The sequence below is a fragment of the Microcaecilia unicolor genome, chromosome 5 (genome assembly GCF_901765095.1).
Source record: "Microcaecilia unicolor chromosome 5, aMicUni1.1, whole genome shotgun sequence".
NCBI classification, from domain to species: domain Eukaryota; kingdom Metazoa; phylum Chordata; class Amphibia; order Gymnophiona; family Siphonopidae; genus Microcaecilia; species Microcaecilia unicolor.
This window is the reverse complement of record NC_044035.1, coordinates 133893963-133910063: the sequence shown is the minus strand read 5'-3', so window position 1 is coordinate 133910063 and position 16101 is coordinate 133893963. Positions and strand designations below refer to the sequence as shown.

At 39.6% G+C, this 16101-nt stretch overlaps 1 long non-coding RNA gene across 1 annotated transcript; it reads left to right on the top strand.

Annotated features, from left to right (window-relative positions):
* Window positions 1–2543: 2543 nt before the first annotated feature.
* Window positions 2544–15034, top strand: LOC115471183. The gene is made up of 3 exons (XR_003942290.1): window positions 2544–2747; window positions 10136–10201; window positions 14800–15034. It is a non-coding gene; the product is annotated as an uncharacterized LOC115471183 (long non-coding RNA).
* Window positions 15035–16101: the final 1067 nt, after the last annotated feature.

The window sequence follows — 16101 nt, the reverse complement described above, 5'->3', positions numbered from 1 at the left end:
CCCTTCGGGGGTGTTGATTTTATAACTATTGCCAAAGCAGGAGCTGTTACAAAATAAAATTAGATTATAAACAAATTAAGATGTAGCTGATACCATTTTATTGCAGAAGTGGTAGACTCTTGCCAGCAATCTGAAAGTTTATGACTCCCTGAGTGTATTTCTCATTCTCAGCTCTACTCAGGCAATACAAGAACAAGGTTAGAGGTTCATGCTGCCTGCAGGAAGTCACGTAGAGCTGGCAAACAGATACTGTAAGGACAAACTGCTTATCCTAAGACAAGCCTCCTCCCAGTGTGCTGCCAATGCTTAAACCCCTCATTCTCTGCATTTTCCTGGAGTCTCCCCCACATTTTTAGTTCCTGCCTTAAGAAAATCAAACAAACCCTCTTGATTTCAATGTTCTATGAAGCAGCAAAGCCTGAACAACTAAGGGGCTGATGTGCTAACCTAAAAGAAATTTAGCTACAGGGCCCGACTGGCAAAAATAATTAGGCCTCTTACTTTTCTTTTCAACACTTTTCAGTCTATCTGTTCCTGAGTTTCATTCTTTTCAATTTGTTTTTGTTTATCCTATTTAGTTTATATTATTTGTTTATCTATTTCAGTAGTTTTCCTCCATTTTCACCATATTTTCTTTCCTTTTGGTCTTTCTTTCTTAATTTCTGCTGAGCTACCTGTGCTGAGACTTCTGTGTTATTTGTCTTTGATCCTTAGCTGGATTGGTAGAAACTCTGACATGCTTTCAGCTGTGTTGTGCTTGTCAAGTCATAAAACCCCTTTTTTGTATTCATATAAACACTCAGTAAGTTTCTAGAATACTAAAAAAAAAAAGCTGAGCAGGAAGGATTAGGGTCCTTATAGAACCTGAAATCATTATTTTTATTCACTATCCCCCAAATTGTATAAATGGCACCTTAAGTTGTGTGCGCTAATTTGTCCACATAGCCAAATTATGGGCACAACTTAATTGATTAACAAGTCAATCAGCGCCAATAATTGGTAATTAACCAATTGGCGGCACTAATCGGCTTTAATTCAAATTTACAAGCACAATTTTCTAGGCATTTCTATAATGTGGTGCATGTAAATTCTACTGTGCGCAGCTGACTAGGGATGTGGAATGGGTGGGCATTTCTAAAACCTATGTGCACTATTATAGAATACACCCAAACTGTGCCTAAGTTAGTGCAGGTATTTCGGCCTGGTTTTAGGTTGCCTAAATGGGTGCACCTTTTAGTCGCAAGAACAGTCACTAAGCATATTTGTAAACTATGCCTAACTTTAGGTGTAGTTTATAGAATCACGCTAAGCACGTGGTTTTTGGCACTGATTTTAAGGCACCTTTTATAGAATTTGGCCCAATATTCTGCCTTTCCAAAGGAGGAGTGGAGTGGCCTAGTGGTTAGGGTGGTGGACTTTGGTCCTGAGGAACTGAGTTTGATTCCTGGCACAGGCAATTCCTTGTGACTCTGGGCAAGTCACTTAACCCTCCATTGCCTGCTACATTGAGCCTGCCATGAGTGGGAAAGTGTGGGGTACAAATGTAACAAAAATAAATAAATCTTACTCAGTGTGGTGTACAATAACACATATAGTAAGGATGACCAAATTAAAATGAGGGAGGAACCCAGTTCACAAGTTGTTTATCCCTTTTCATAATGATGGACTCCTAATGCAGGCAGTCATGCCGAAATATAGCCTGTGTCAAGTCCTTCAAAATTTGATGGTCTGAACATTTCTGCTTCCATTTGAATAAAAGACATCTTGTGAATTGGGTTTCCTTCCACATGCTGATTTACCCATCCCTGCTGTATATGTTTGCTTTGGCAAGCTGTAGGGTTCCAGTTCTTCTCTTGCATTTGTGTACAATCATAGAAACACAATCAAATGGATCTGTTTCAAGTGGAGAGGAATTATAAATTTACTAGAGACCAGGAAACATATACTTAAGCTATTGGTGTATTTTTCAGCCACTATACAGATAGAATGTCTAACCATTTTGACAGTCCAATTAGCACATAGGTTGATGGGGAGCTATGACATGCACAACACTCTGAGCAATTTCCCTCCATTTCTGTCCTGTTGTGCTTTGTTTCCTTCCTTCTTCTTGCTTCTTATGTTAGTAATATTCATATTAGTGATGGTTGGTGATCTCTTCTGAGACCTATGTCCAGGGAGGTGTACTATTTACCTGGAGCCAAGATTCGAGCTAACCAAAAAATGTATTGATAAAAAAGATATCATCTTATGTTTTGTTTTATTTCTATTTATTACTGTTTAAACAGGAATGGCACCCCATAAAGCACACTGTAATTACTAGTTAACTCCCAAAACATAAACTAGTGTGTTTTTTGTCCTTTCATAACCCTGACTTTCAAGAACACACTGCATTGTTAAACAGGAATTGCACTCTATAAAAGAAGGCTAGGCAAGAAATGTATGAGATTAGTCCAATAAAAAGGTTACCACCCTATAGTCTCTTGTTTTGTTTACCTCTACTTCCATAGTTTCATGCAGAATGCTATTGGTGCCCTAAAGGCTCCCCTAGAAAACTGCTGTATAAAAAGTGCACATTCAAGTGATGAGACAAAGTGGAAAACATCAGTCCTTAAATCCTTCTTCCTGAAGAAGATCTAACTACACGGAACGAGAAACAACAATGTCTGGGCACGGGCATCCAGGACACTGCCAGGAACACAAATCCCAGTGTCATGATCCACATCACAAGCAAGATATGGGAAAACATCGTAAGTAGCAATTTGTTCTGAAAATACAGTGATTTTTGTTTTGTTACATTTGTACCCTGCGCTTTCCCACTCATGGCAGGCTCAATGCGGCTTACATGAGGCAATGGAGGGTTAAGTGACTTGCCCAGAGTCACAAGGATCTGCCTTATACCTCTATTTAAAAAAAGAGCACAAAATATTGATAATTCAGCTCTAGAATTCACTGAACATCTCAACTTGAGGGTGATATCTAAAGTGACAAAAATGTAGGGGCCCTTTTACTAAATGAATGGGTTGCGGCGCATTTGCCATGCCGGGAATCGCTAGCGCAGTTAGTAAAAGAGGCACTATGCCCTTACCCCCAAATTCTATATGTGGCACCTTTAGTTGTGTACGCTAATTTGACTGCATGGCCAAATTGCGCACATAACTTAATTGATTAACAAGCCAATCAGTGATGATAGCTGGTACTTAACCAATTAGTGGCACTAATTGGCTTCAATTTGAATTAATGCGCACAACTTTCTAGGTGGATGCAGTGCACATAAATTCAATTGTGCACAGTCAAAAATGGGTTGTGGAATGGGTGAGTTGTGGGCATTTCAAAAAGTATGCACGCTACTATACAATACACTCGATCTATACCAAAGTTAGACGCAGGTATTTTAGCCTGGTTTTAGGTAGCCTAAATAGGTACACTTAAATTTTAGTCATAAGAACAGTGCATGACCATATTCTATATACTAAGCTTACCTATAGCATAGTTTATAGAATCATGCTAAACTGTGTGGTTTTATGGTGCCAATTTTTAAGGCACCATAAATAGAATTCCCCCCTTATTGTGCAGTTAGCACGCAAGAACAGGCTACCGCATAAATGTATTAAAAAGTGTTTTGTGGTATTTTCCCTGTTTTCATGTACTAATCCAGGTGCTACAAACCTTTTAATAATATTTTTGGGAGGGGTGTAGTATGGGTGGGGAATGGGTGTGTCTGCCATTAACTAGCTAATGTGTTTTGATTAACACACGCTAACTGGTTAACGCAGGCAAAAGTTTTTTAGGTCTTACATGCTAATGACAATATTAGTGAATGACCTGAAAAAAATCTAAAAATAGAAGGCCCTTACAGTTTTTCTAAAATGACAGTCTTTTATGTTCAGAGCGAGCAAGGAGAGTTTAAGGTCATTGTTGTACAGTTAGGTAGGGATTCATAAGATGCATCATCTTGCTGCCTTATCTTGAAAGTTAAGCACTAATAAAATTATGCTCTCAGTAAACATAAGGGAGAACTGGAGGGAATTGTTTTTTGGATACTACCTGTATTGCACACGTGGCAGTTTGTAATGGATGATATGTAGCACTTGGTTTTCAAATTTAATAAAAATGTTGAAAAATAATGAATGGGAAATTCCTGTGATAAGCTGCGCTAACAGCAAACAATAGAACATTTTAGTAAAAGACTCTATAATGTTTGTGGGTTATACCATTTGCATTGCCAGATACATTGTAAAAGTGTTTCAATAAAATGGATCAGTAGGGAATTATGAAAAAGTATACATTTCAATGTTATAAAATATAGGGATCTATTTAAGGACTTGAACAACACATAATTTTCCTACTAGCATGTGGCCTTAGTGCATAAGCCCCTACCGCTACCCATTATGTAGGCGATAAGGGCCTATATGCTAACCATGTGCTAATCGTTTATCACACTGCAATGTAGCTGTGCTAACTGATTAGTGATGAACACGCCCCCCTCTCTCCCCCCAGTGCTAAAAAAAAAGAAAATAGTGCATGGGTAGCACATGCACATGCAAACTTAGTGAAGGCCTCAGTGTGGCACACATTAGCGCTTATCACAGCTTAGTAAAAGGACCCTAAGGGAGCTTTAAGAGTTCTGAGACCTCTACCAAATATCATATTCAACAATGTGCTCGAGATCAGAATGGTTCCACAGGAGCAGAGATGAGAAGACTGTTGCATTCCTTCATAATAGCGGCAATGAGTCCAGTAATCACAGTTCAATCTGTATGAACAGGGACATATAGATACCATTGAATGAGCCATGATCCCATAGCTCATACTATGAAAGTTCAGCCACATCAGCCCAAGATGACGTGATCAAGTGGTTCATTAGCTGCCTTGAGGGGGATGATAAAAACCAGGATAGGGAGGTAGCGTGGCAGCAGCATTGTGCGGTGTGTGTCATGTTTATCTTCTTACAGGTTCCCGACTATAAAAGTGTTATAGCCCAATGGAAGGGTAAGAAGTACAGAAGTTTTTCCTAAACTCTCCAATGCACACTCCACCCTCCTGCAATCAACTTGGAACCTTCCCCTCTCTTGCACTTCTGACATTTCTCTGCTTACCCATCTCAGAAGCCCTTCTCAGATTGGACTCACCCCACTGCCTTCACTATGCACCCAACCTTTCCCTCCATGGTTCCTCCACACCACACACACACACACACCCTGCCTCATGTTACCACCACTAGCCATCCCACATAACATAGATACAACTCAACTACAAAACACTTTCACTCATTTAATCAGTACTGTGCTTCCTACATTTACAAACCCCTATCCCTACAACACGACATCTCACCCACAACAAAGACACATTATACACCCTACTGCCTTAGGTACCTACCTGCACAGCCACCATGTACTCCCCTACTCACGCATACCAAAACATCAGTCCAAACTTGCACCTACCCCTGATATCCACTCGCTACTCACTGAACCCAATACCCCTCAATTTTACACATCCTACCCCCCCCCCCCCCACCCGCCCGCTCCATTCCCTGACTGGAGCACGAACAGTGATTCCCCCCCACCCCAGTCCCCATTATCTCAGAAAGATGGAAATAATCTTAACTTTTCCAGTTGGGAACCATGAAATCATAGCTAAACAATTGAGTATGACCTTTTTTGTACGTACACAAATAGAATACCTTCTCTTTTTGATGTTCATATAATTCCTTGTATACGTTTTCACATTATAGTCTGCTGTCTACAAAATACAATTTAAAATGCATTAAAGTAGGAGCTATTTCATTGATCTATGTAACATATGCTACATTTTCAATGGGAAAGAAGAGTTTTAGAACTATTCAAAAAAGTAATTAAGAATTTAAAAAATCCTAATTGCATAATTGCTCACACCCTTTTTCATAAGAAACCCAAATTAGTGTTCCCAAAAATTACTCTGGAATGAACTCATTCGAAGGTACAGATGGGAGAAGGCTATGAGAAATTTTCAGCCCTTGCTAAAGTCTCCAATGACGGCCAGATCCAAAGGTCTGTATTGTATCCTCATCCTTCTTGATCTATCTGCTGCTTTTGACACTGTCGGTCACCACCTACTACTTGAGACACTGTCCTCAATTGGATTTGGGGGCTCTGTTCTTTCTCGGTTTTCTTCTTCCCTCTCCCATTGCACTTTTAATGTGTGCTCTGGTGGATCCTCCTCCACTGTTGGGACCTCTTCTTTTCATCTATACTTATTCCTTTGGTGCTCTGATCTCCTCCCATGGTTTTCAATATTATCTTTATACCGATGAATCCCAGATCTACCTGTCCACACCAGTCTACCTATCTGACATTGCTGCCTGCAGTCTCACCACCATCTGAAACTCAATATGACCAAGACTGAGCTTCTTATCTTTCCCTCTAAACCTACCTCTCCTCTTCCCCCATTCTCATCCTTTCTGTCTCATCAGCTCGTAACCTTGGGGTCATCTTTGACTCCTCTCTCTCTCTCTCTCTTTCTCTTGCTCTGTACAAATCCAACAGACTGCTAAAACCTGCTGTTTCTTTTTCTATAATATCACCAAAATGTTTCCCTTCCTTTCTGAGCACACTATCAAAACCCTTTTCCACACTCATCCCTCTCGCTTAGATTACTGTAACTTGCGTCTCACAGGTTTCCCACTAAATTATCTCTCTCCCCTTTAATCCATTCAAAATGATGCTGCATATCTTATATTGTGAGCAAACTCTAAATAACATAAATATTCCACCAGTGTCACTACCTGTCACAATATTGTCAAACAAGGAGATAATTTCCTCTAATTCTTCACACTCCCTTTTGAAGTAAAGAGAATTGCTCTCTAGGGGAACTCCATTTTTGTTTTAATTTCTTTTGTTGTATTCTTGTTTCTAGGGATGGGCATTCATTTAAAAAATTAGAAATTGTTTCCAATGTTATTCTATGTCAATGTTATTCTATGAGAAACCAAACAAAACAAATTGTTGCTCTGCTTGCCAACTCCATATTCTGTAGTACTGGAAGATACTGTTTTGACCTTTTGACTCTTTTTGATGCCACAAAAGCCACTTCCATTAGGTCCAATTTGCCACTAGTCACAATATTTATCTCTTAGGATAAGTATTTGGAAGCAATTTATTTGCACGTGTAACCCTGGTCTCACCACATAGTTCCGGGCACCAGCTAGCTCTTTGGGAAATACCCGAACCAGGGCCACAAACAAAAGTTTTATTTCTCCTGAGCTGGGCACAGGCCGGGGCCGGGCTTGATCCCAGTAGGCCATAGGGTTTTAAGCCACACTTTATTATTGGTTTTCTTTATCAGTCTGGGAGTAAAATGACTTCACTCGCACTCCAAAGAAACTCTCCACTCCAGTATGTTTGTATTTTATGTAGAACAGAACTTTACTGGAACAGGCTGATATCCAAACTTCATACTCTTCTTAAAACAATTTTTTTTAATATCCAAACAGTTCAATTTGCTGAAAGAGTTTTTTTGTGCTAGTCCAAGACTCTTGGTACAAATCTTAACTACTTAATTGTCTCTTTATAAATCCTAAGGTCTATGGTATTTACATATTTACAGAACCACCAGTCCTCCAATACCCATCCTTTCTGGCAGCACAATCCAAGGCTGTGCTTGCCACTCTTCTGCAATAAACTGTCCCGCTGGACTTTTCCCCAGCTGCCAGACCTCCTCAGAACCAGACCTCCCTGTTTGTCCTTTAGCTCCAAAGATACTTCTTTGAGCTGCTGCCTCTGGTACTGAACAGGCTGATCCTGCTGTGCTCCCAGGCTGGGTTAACCCTTTCTACCCACCTTGAGCATTATTCACGCTCCACTTAATGCTCACTAATCATAGCACTTATATTACCTTCCAACTTCACCCCAATTATCACACCTGCTGTCAGTTACTCCCTTCTAATGTTCCCTCTGGGTTGGGCTTTCCACCCTCTGATCCATACTGCTCTCCCTCTCCCCAGAAAAATCTGGAGAATTTTACATCAGTCTAGTAATCCCCTGAGAAAATTTCCAAACTCAATTTACCAGGGGATTACACATATTTTACAGTTGTCTAACTTGTTCTTCAACAGATATCTCAAAAATTAATCTGACTACATGTTTTGGCATTGCCGAGATAGAATCACCCTACTGGAGAAAATAGAGAATTATCTTGACTCCAACACACTGCATCATCTATTTATTTATTTATTTATTTATTTATAGCATTTATATCCCACATTTTCCTACTCACGGGCAGGCTCAATGTGGCTTACATCTGTCTGCAAAAATATACATCAATTTAGCAACAAACCGTCAAATACATTTAAGTTAAAGAGAGATGGGAGTAAAAGTAACGGAGAGGAAAAGGTGAAAGAGTAAATAGAGTTCAAAATGGTGTTCTGACAGTAACAGTTCAAAAGTTAGAGATGCTAGACAGGTCTTTAGCATAAGCGTCTCCAAATAATAAGGTCTTTAGTGATTTTATGAAGGTCAAATGATCCTGAATAGACTTTACAGTTTTAGGTAATCCATTCCACGAGTGAGCGCTAGCGTAGGGAAAGGTGGATGCGTAGATGGTCTAAAGCAGAATGGTCTTACCAAAGGAATATACCAAAACATATCTGATGGATTTATATGAATGGTGGACTCTTAAACTAGGAGGTCTCTTTACTAAGGTGCACTAATGGATTTAGTGTGCTAATGATTAGCTTGCGCTAAATAAGACATCCATTATATTCCTTTGGGTGTCTTATCATTTAGTGCACACATTAGTAAAAAGACCCCTAGATTAAGGACAAGCATTGAATGTGCTATTATTAGATTTTAGTACATGTTCCACAGAAAAGGTTCATTAACAAATTGAGTTGTGTGGACCTGGATATTAAACTAAATTAGAAACTGAGTAATAGATGACAGTTTAGTGATAAATATTTTATTTATTTATTTATTTATTTATTTATTTACTTATTTATTGCATTTGTATCCCACATTTTCCCACCTATTTGCAGGCTCAATGTGGCTTACATAGGTCTGTTATGGCATTGCCATTCCAGGGTGTCAGTCAGATACAAGTAGTAGTGCAAGGGAATAAGGATGGGGAAGAGGTTCTAAGAGAATGGATATAGAAGGGAGACTTTCAGACTTGGGTGGATTGGTGAGGTGGTATAGTTGAGCTATAGGTCTTCTTTGTAGGCTTTATTGAAGAGATACGTCTTTAGGGATTTGCGAAAGTTAGTTATTTCGTCGTTTGTTTTCAGGTCAGTTGGTAGTGCGTTCCACAATTGCGTACTCATGTAAGAGAAGGAGGTTGCGTGTATAAGCTTGTATTTGAGTCCTTTACAGCTAGGGAAGTGTAGATTAAGAAATTTTCGGGATGATCTTTTGGCATTTCTGGGAGGCAGGTCTTTGAGGTTTAGCATGTAGGTCGGGGCGTCTCCGTGGATGATTTTGTGTACAATCGTGCAGATCTTGAACGTGGTCCGTTCCTTAAGTGGGAGCCAGTGAAGTTTCTCTCTTAAGGGTTTTGCACTTTCGTATTTTGTTTTTCCAAATATGAGTCTGGCGGCTGTATTTTGGGCTGTTTGGAGTTTTTTGATGGTTTGTTCTTTGCAGCCAGCGTATAGTGCGTTGCAGTAATCCAGGTGACTTAGTACCAATGATTGTACCAGGATGTGAAAGATGGATCTTGGGAAAAAAGGTTTTACTCTTTTGAGTTTCCACATGGAGTGAAACATTTTTTTTCGTTGTATTCTTCACGTGGGTTTCGAGTGTGAGGTTTCGGTCAATGGTAACTCCGAGAATTCTCAGATTATTTGAGACGGGCAGTGAGAAGTTTGGTGTGGTTATAGTGGTGAAGTTGCTTGTATTATGCTGTGAGGTGAGTACAAGACATTGTGTTTTTTCTGCGTTAAGGTTTAATTGGAAAGCATTCGCCCAGGAGTGCATGATTTGGAGGCTTTGGTTGATCTCGTTAGTGATTTCATTTAGGTCATGTTTAAACGGGAATTCATGCCAGTGAAGAAAGGGTCATCACTTTCAATGTCAATGTGAAACTCTATCAACTGAATGTACTACAAAAGAATCAGAAAGGTCATTTATGCTCGGATTCAAAGTGCTATTTCTGTTCTTAATTTCAGCATGCAAACCTGACCAGCACCATCACGACCATGACCACGGCCACCATGAGCATCATTCTAAACCAGGTATGCAATATTACAAATTTGGGGCCGAATTTACTAATCCACAATAAATAGTGGGTGTTGTGCTATCGTTCCATAGAAAAATTTACAGTAGACTCTGAAAAGCAGCAGTTTCTCAGTTCCACAGGTTAATGAATCCTGCAGTTACATTTTTTTTTTGTGCAGCAATTGGATATAAGTTCCTGGCTGCAGCATTTCAGGTACTTACCCCCCAGGACACATTCCTTAATATAGAAAGTGAGCTTCAGCTTTTTTCTGCCATTTATGATGGCCTTAGTTGCAGCTTGATGATGTAGCCTGCTACAATTGGGCCTTTGATGATGCACCTTGGCTCAGTTGGTCCTCTCAGAATGCATTTTCTACTACTTACCACTACTACTTATCATTTCTATAGCGCTACTAGACATACGCAGCGCTGTATACTTGAACACGAAGAGACAGTCCCTGCTCGACAGAGCTTACAATCTAATTAGGACAGACAAACAGGACAAATGAGATAAGTGAATATTAAAGTGAGGATGATAAAATAAGGGTTCTGAACAAGTGAATAAGGGTTAGGAGTTAAAAGCAACATCAAAAATGTCGGCTTTCTCTGATTGATCTCTTTAAATCTCCATTGCACCTTGCTCTTGGATAATACTGTTGCTGATAATTTATTTGTTATTTATTTGTTACATTTGTATCCCACATTATCCCACCTCTTTGCAGGCTCAATGTGGCTTACAATTCGTCATGGATACTGAAATAGAAAGAGTATACATTTGGCTTTACAGAGTGTTTTGGGTTACATGAAGATGAAATACATGATAGTGTAAGAGCAAAAGGCATTATAAGATAATGCTGGATGTATTAAGGGTTGTACAGTTACATGTGTTGCTCATTGTGATATATCTTGTCAAAGAGATAAGTTTTTTATGTTTTACGAAGTTGGTCAATTCATAGACCGTTTTCAGGTGACGTGGCAACGCGTTCCAGAACTGCGTACTCATGTAGGAGAAGGTAGATAAGTGCATTAGTTTGTATTTCAGGCCTTTGCACTTAGGGGGATGAAGATTGAGGAATGTACGAGAAGATTTCTTTGCGTTCCTGGGTATAATAATGGCTTGTTTTTCTGATATTGTTTTGCCTGTCCTAACCTGTGCCTGCTCATTGACCAAATTCCTGTCTGCTAGTTCTGGAGAGTCTGACTACATTCTGGAATTGTTCTCTTGTGCACCTTCAACTTCCTACCAATACCTACAAACTGAAGTTATGATGTCTCTGTAGAGAGGACCTCGGACTTATGCTTAGATCCCTGGCATCCTCTAAATACCAGAGGGCTCAACCTGTAGGCAAATGGGGCTGCTATAGGTGACCATGCATGACTTAAGCCCAGGGCCTCTGGTGTTCCCCGAGGTGCTATACTCGATCAAGACACTACAATGCAAAATAGCAGACACCAAATCGGGTCCAAGATGTTTACAAGGGCTGGGGTGGCATTCTGGCCTCACCTCTGATCCTTCCTTGAACTGTGTCTCTGTTCCTGATCCTCCTTTCAATTGAAAAAAAGACTCCCAATTCACCTTGCAAATTACCTCTGCACCTCTATTTACTTTTCACTTGTACATGATCCTTCTATCCCCATTCCTTTTAATGTCTCATCTGCTCTGATTCCTCTTCGACACACCTCATCTTTTGTGAATTTCCCTACCCTGGGACCTACCAGAGGACTCCAAACAATGCAGACAATATCAGTCCCACACTATTAGTAAAATTACAACCACCAATAAGGACTAACAGTAAATGTAGTTGAATTTTAATCTTCACACTATGCTTTGAAAATGAGCCTCTATGTTGTTAAGGGAGAGAAAGACCTCAGAAACTGCTGGACAAAAATGACTTCATACAACGTTTCTTTTATATCTAATGTGGTTCAAGTTTCTTTCATTGGTCTTAAAAACTCCCAAATAATGATGTGATGCCAAATGTGACATATATTTTTATAACATTTTAACGGTCTTTTTGTAATTTGTGACTTGTAAAAAAATGCACCAAAAAATGAGCTGTGAGCTGACAGAGCACTAATTTCAAACCTGACAAAGGCAGTATTACAGCTTGGGATCAGCCTGCTATATAAGGGGATTAGCTCCTTATATGGCAGGCTGACCCGTAGTGGTAGTACCACTGGATGTTGGGATATGAATTCTTTTTTTTTTTTTTTTTGCCCATAAAGACAGAACAAAACCAAAATTTCAGTGTTTTCCTGTGTTATAAGTAGTGCACAGTATTGGGAAAGTGTATACTATTGGGAAAGTGTACAGTCTTTCAGAAGAGTGTATACTCCCTATAAGAGTGCTCACTACTAGCAATATTGCTCCTGAAATAGAAAAAAAAGAACAAAACAACATTTCTATAAACATAGGAAAATAAACAAAGCAGAATTTTTTGGTTGCATACCCCTACTGGATATATAGTGTTTGGAAAAACAGGACCCCCAATATGTTTTTCCAAATTACCCAAAAAACATATTGCAGCAGAAAATCTGCCTGAAATTTGAGATGTTTTGAGTACTTTATTTTTGAACAGGATGGAGCTCCTGCAGATCAAGCTTGCAAAACAGTTGAACTCTTAATTAATGAAACCTCAGAATTCATATAGGGGCCCTTTAACTAAACGGTTGCTACATGTCAACCCAGAGCTACCGTTGGCCCAACGCAGTCTCTGGTGGTAGTTCTACATCAAGTGTGTACCTTTTACAGTGCCACGGAAAATAATTTCATAATTTCTATCATGGCACTAACCTGGTTACAGCCACCTCAATGGGCAGCGGTAAGTGCTCCCCCTCCCCCTGCATGGCCACACGGTAAGAATAGCCTTACAGTATGGCCATGTCTTTTTTTAGGGGCTTTTTACCCGGCAGATGGCAAAAACAGCCCCCGCTGCTACCGGGCCCTTTTTACCACAGCTTGGTAAAGAGACCCCTGAGCCAACAGTCAAAGACTTTGTGAATGCGTGAACGTTGAAAGAGGACACTTTGAACACAAATTATGAATTAGCTAAGAACCCCACCACCACCGCTATCAATGTATTTTGAAAGGCCTACGAAATGCTTAAATAATTGCAAAGTATTTTGAAACTATGTAAAGGGTCCATTTTTTCCAGAGACCATATAGAACAGCAAGGCTTGGAAGATATGCCCAACCAAAACTGATATGTAATATTTATATATTAGGGTTTCAAGAAGTTGCCAAAGGGATGGACATGATAAAATTGTTGTTAAAAGTCTAACAAACCTGAAGAGTTTGTAAGTCGCCAAGGACTCAAGGACTGAACGTATTCACCATATTCCCTCCCAGCAACAGAAGGTTGCCTAGTATCCTAAACTTTTTGTGGTTAATTATTGCATCATCAAGTTCTGGAAATATTCTGCAGCAAAGCTTAAGGTCATGTTAATTTAGCTAAGTTGATTACATTATATAAAGAGTGCCTGCTTAAAATACGAACACAACTAAAATAACTTAAGAGATAATGTAGTTTGTTTTATCCTGCTCCTATGTCAGTCATGGTGAACAATACCTCCAAAACCTTTGAAGAACCAGAGACACTGTAACACTTTATTGATGAACTGCCTAGAATGTTTACTGTTTGTTATGCACCTTAAACTTTTACTATCCCTTTTACAAAGCCGTACTAGCGACTGCCATGGAGTAATGCCAACATAGCCCATTCATTTAGGAAGTGGAAATGTGTGCAGGCAGGGCCGGTCTTAGCAATTGCAGGGCCTGTGCAGACCAGTTCAGTGGGGCCCCGCACTCACCCACCCCCACCCCTGCCAGCACCCCCTGTCTGCACCTTCCCTCCCGCGCCCCCCACCATAAGCTATAATTTATCATAGTTTAAAAGGAGGTTTAGAGTTCTCAGAACCCCACCTCACCCTGTACCTTGATATGCATTCACCACGTTTCAGTACAGAGCAGTAGACAGTGGCAGCAATTTTCATATCTCATCAGCTGCCAAGCCCAGAGCCTCCTCACTGCTGCATCATTGAGGAAGCAGGATGTGACATCAAAAGGGAGCAGGATGCAGCAGTGAGGAGGCTCTGGGCTCAGCAGCTGACAGGATATGGAAATCACTGCTGCTGCCTGATGCTCTCTACTGAAATATGGATGTACATTAAGGTAAGGAGCAGGGAGATGTTCCGAGACAGGGGAACAGACATGCTAGAGATACGGGGCCCCTAAGGGCGTGGGGCCCTGTGCGACCGCCCCTATTGCCCATGCCTAAGACCGGTCCTGTGTGCAGGTACTTTTCCCCAGATAATATCCAAATTGAATGTGTGTATGTACTGTTATAGTTTGAAAATCCTGCAAAGTCAGCATATACTTTCTACAGTTGTAGTCAGTTAAAAATCACCCCTCAATTCCTCAAAAATCTTTACAAAAATCATTATACTATTGTCTGACTCTGAGACTAAAAGCGTTGACAAGTCAGGTTCCAACAATGCAAACTGTTTCGTCGAGTCATATAGGTTATTCCTGAGTAGAAAAACAACTTACTTTTTTCATAAAAATAAGACATGATTCATTCACCTGTTATTCTGGTTCTCTTGTTATATTCCACAGCTCACCACGATCCATGCCACCCAACCCACGACCACAGCCACATGAACAAATGTAAGAAATGAAGATGTTATGCTGAAAAACCATCATCTTGAAGTGTTGTACATTTTAACCCTTACACTTAAGAGGATGTAGAAAATTTTGATCATTTGTATATCACTTTTTGTGCTTCCAAATGGCCAAAATCATTATAATTACTCTCTCTTTTCATTTCTATCCGTCCATGTTCATCTCTATATCAAAGTATGCTAATTCTTTATTAAAAATATTCTAATGGTCAATGTACCTTTTGTTTGTCTGTTTTTTATGAAAGTCCAAATATTGCTTTATTATTCTAGAAAGCAAAATGCAGACATGTCTCCTAAAAACTATACCTTACCAGTGCCATGGCAAAACTCTTTTCATGTGTGTTGCTATTATCTTGTGCAAACAGTGACATGTAGCTGGCCATCAAAAGGCAGCTTGCTATGTTCCTGTTAAGCTTTTCCTAATAGGGACAAATTAATGTTACCACTTACAGATCGAATCCTTACAACAGATCCTAGCCCTTACTACTACTACTACTTAACATTTCTAGAGCGCTACTAGGGTTACGCAGCGTGTACAGTTTAACAAAGAAGGACAGTCCCTGCTCGAAGGAGCTTACAATCTAAAGGACGAAATGTCAAGTTGTAGGATTAGGATTTATTTACTGCCTTTTTTGAAGGAATTCACTCAAGGCGGTGTACAGTAAGAATAGATCAAACATGAGCAATAGGCAATTACAGCAGTAAAAATATTCAAAATAATACAAAGTATGTCATGGTATACTACTTGCAATGACTGCACAATACGTAATAGAACATTATAATTGGTAGTGAAGGGTAAGGCAAAGTTGTAACATATAGATGAGTAAGAAAGTAGGAAGAATTAGAAAGTAAGGTGACTGATTTGACTCAAAGAGTGGAAACAGTTACAAAGAAAATACAATACAAAATCAGACAAACCAAAAGAACGCACTACAGAACTATAATAGGACCAAATTACAAGGATACGCATAAACTCTTTTCACTTGTAAATAATCTCCTAAACACCACACAGTGTTGTTCTGAGAAAGGACGTCATATTTTGGACCAAGATTTTCTAGCCATTAGCTCGCAATTGCAAATTCTTCAACTTAGAGGAAGATCTCTCAGCAGCCAAGTGAAGTTCACTTCATTTGTACTAATTGACGATTTCACATGGAATAATTTAACATTGATCTATCACATGTATCTATAAGTTAACTAAGAGAAACACTGTATAAAATTCCAGAGCAGGGTTTCC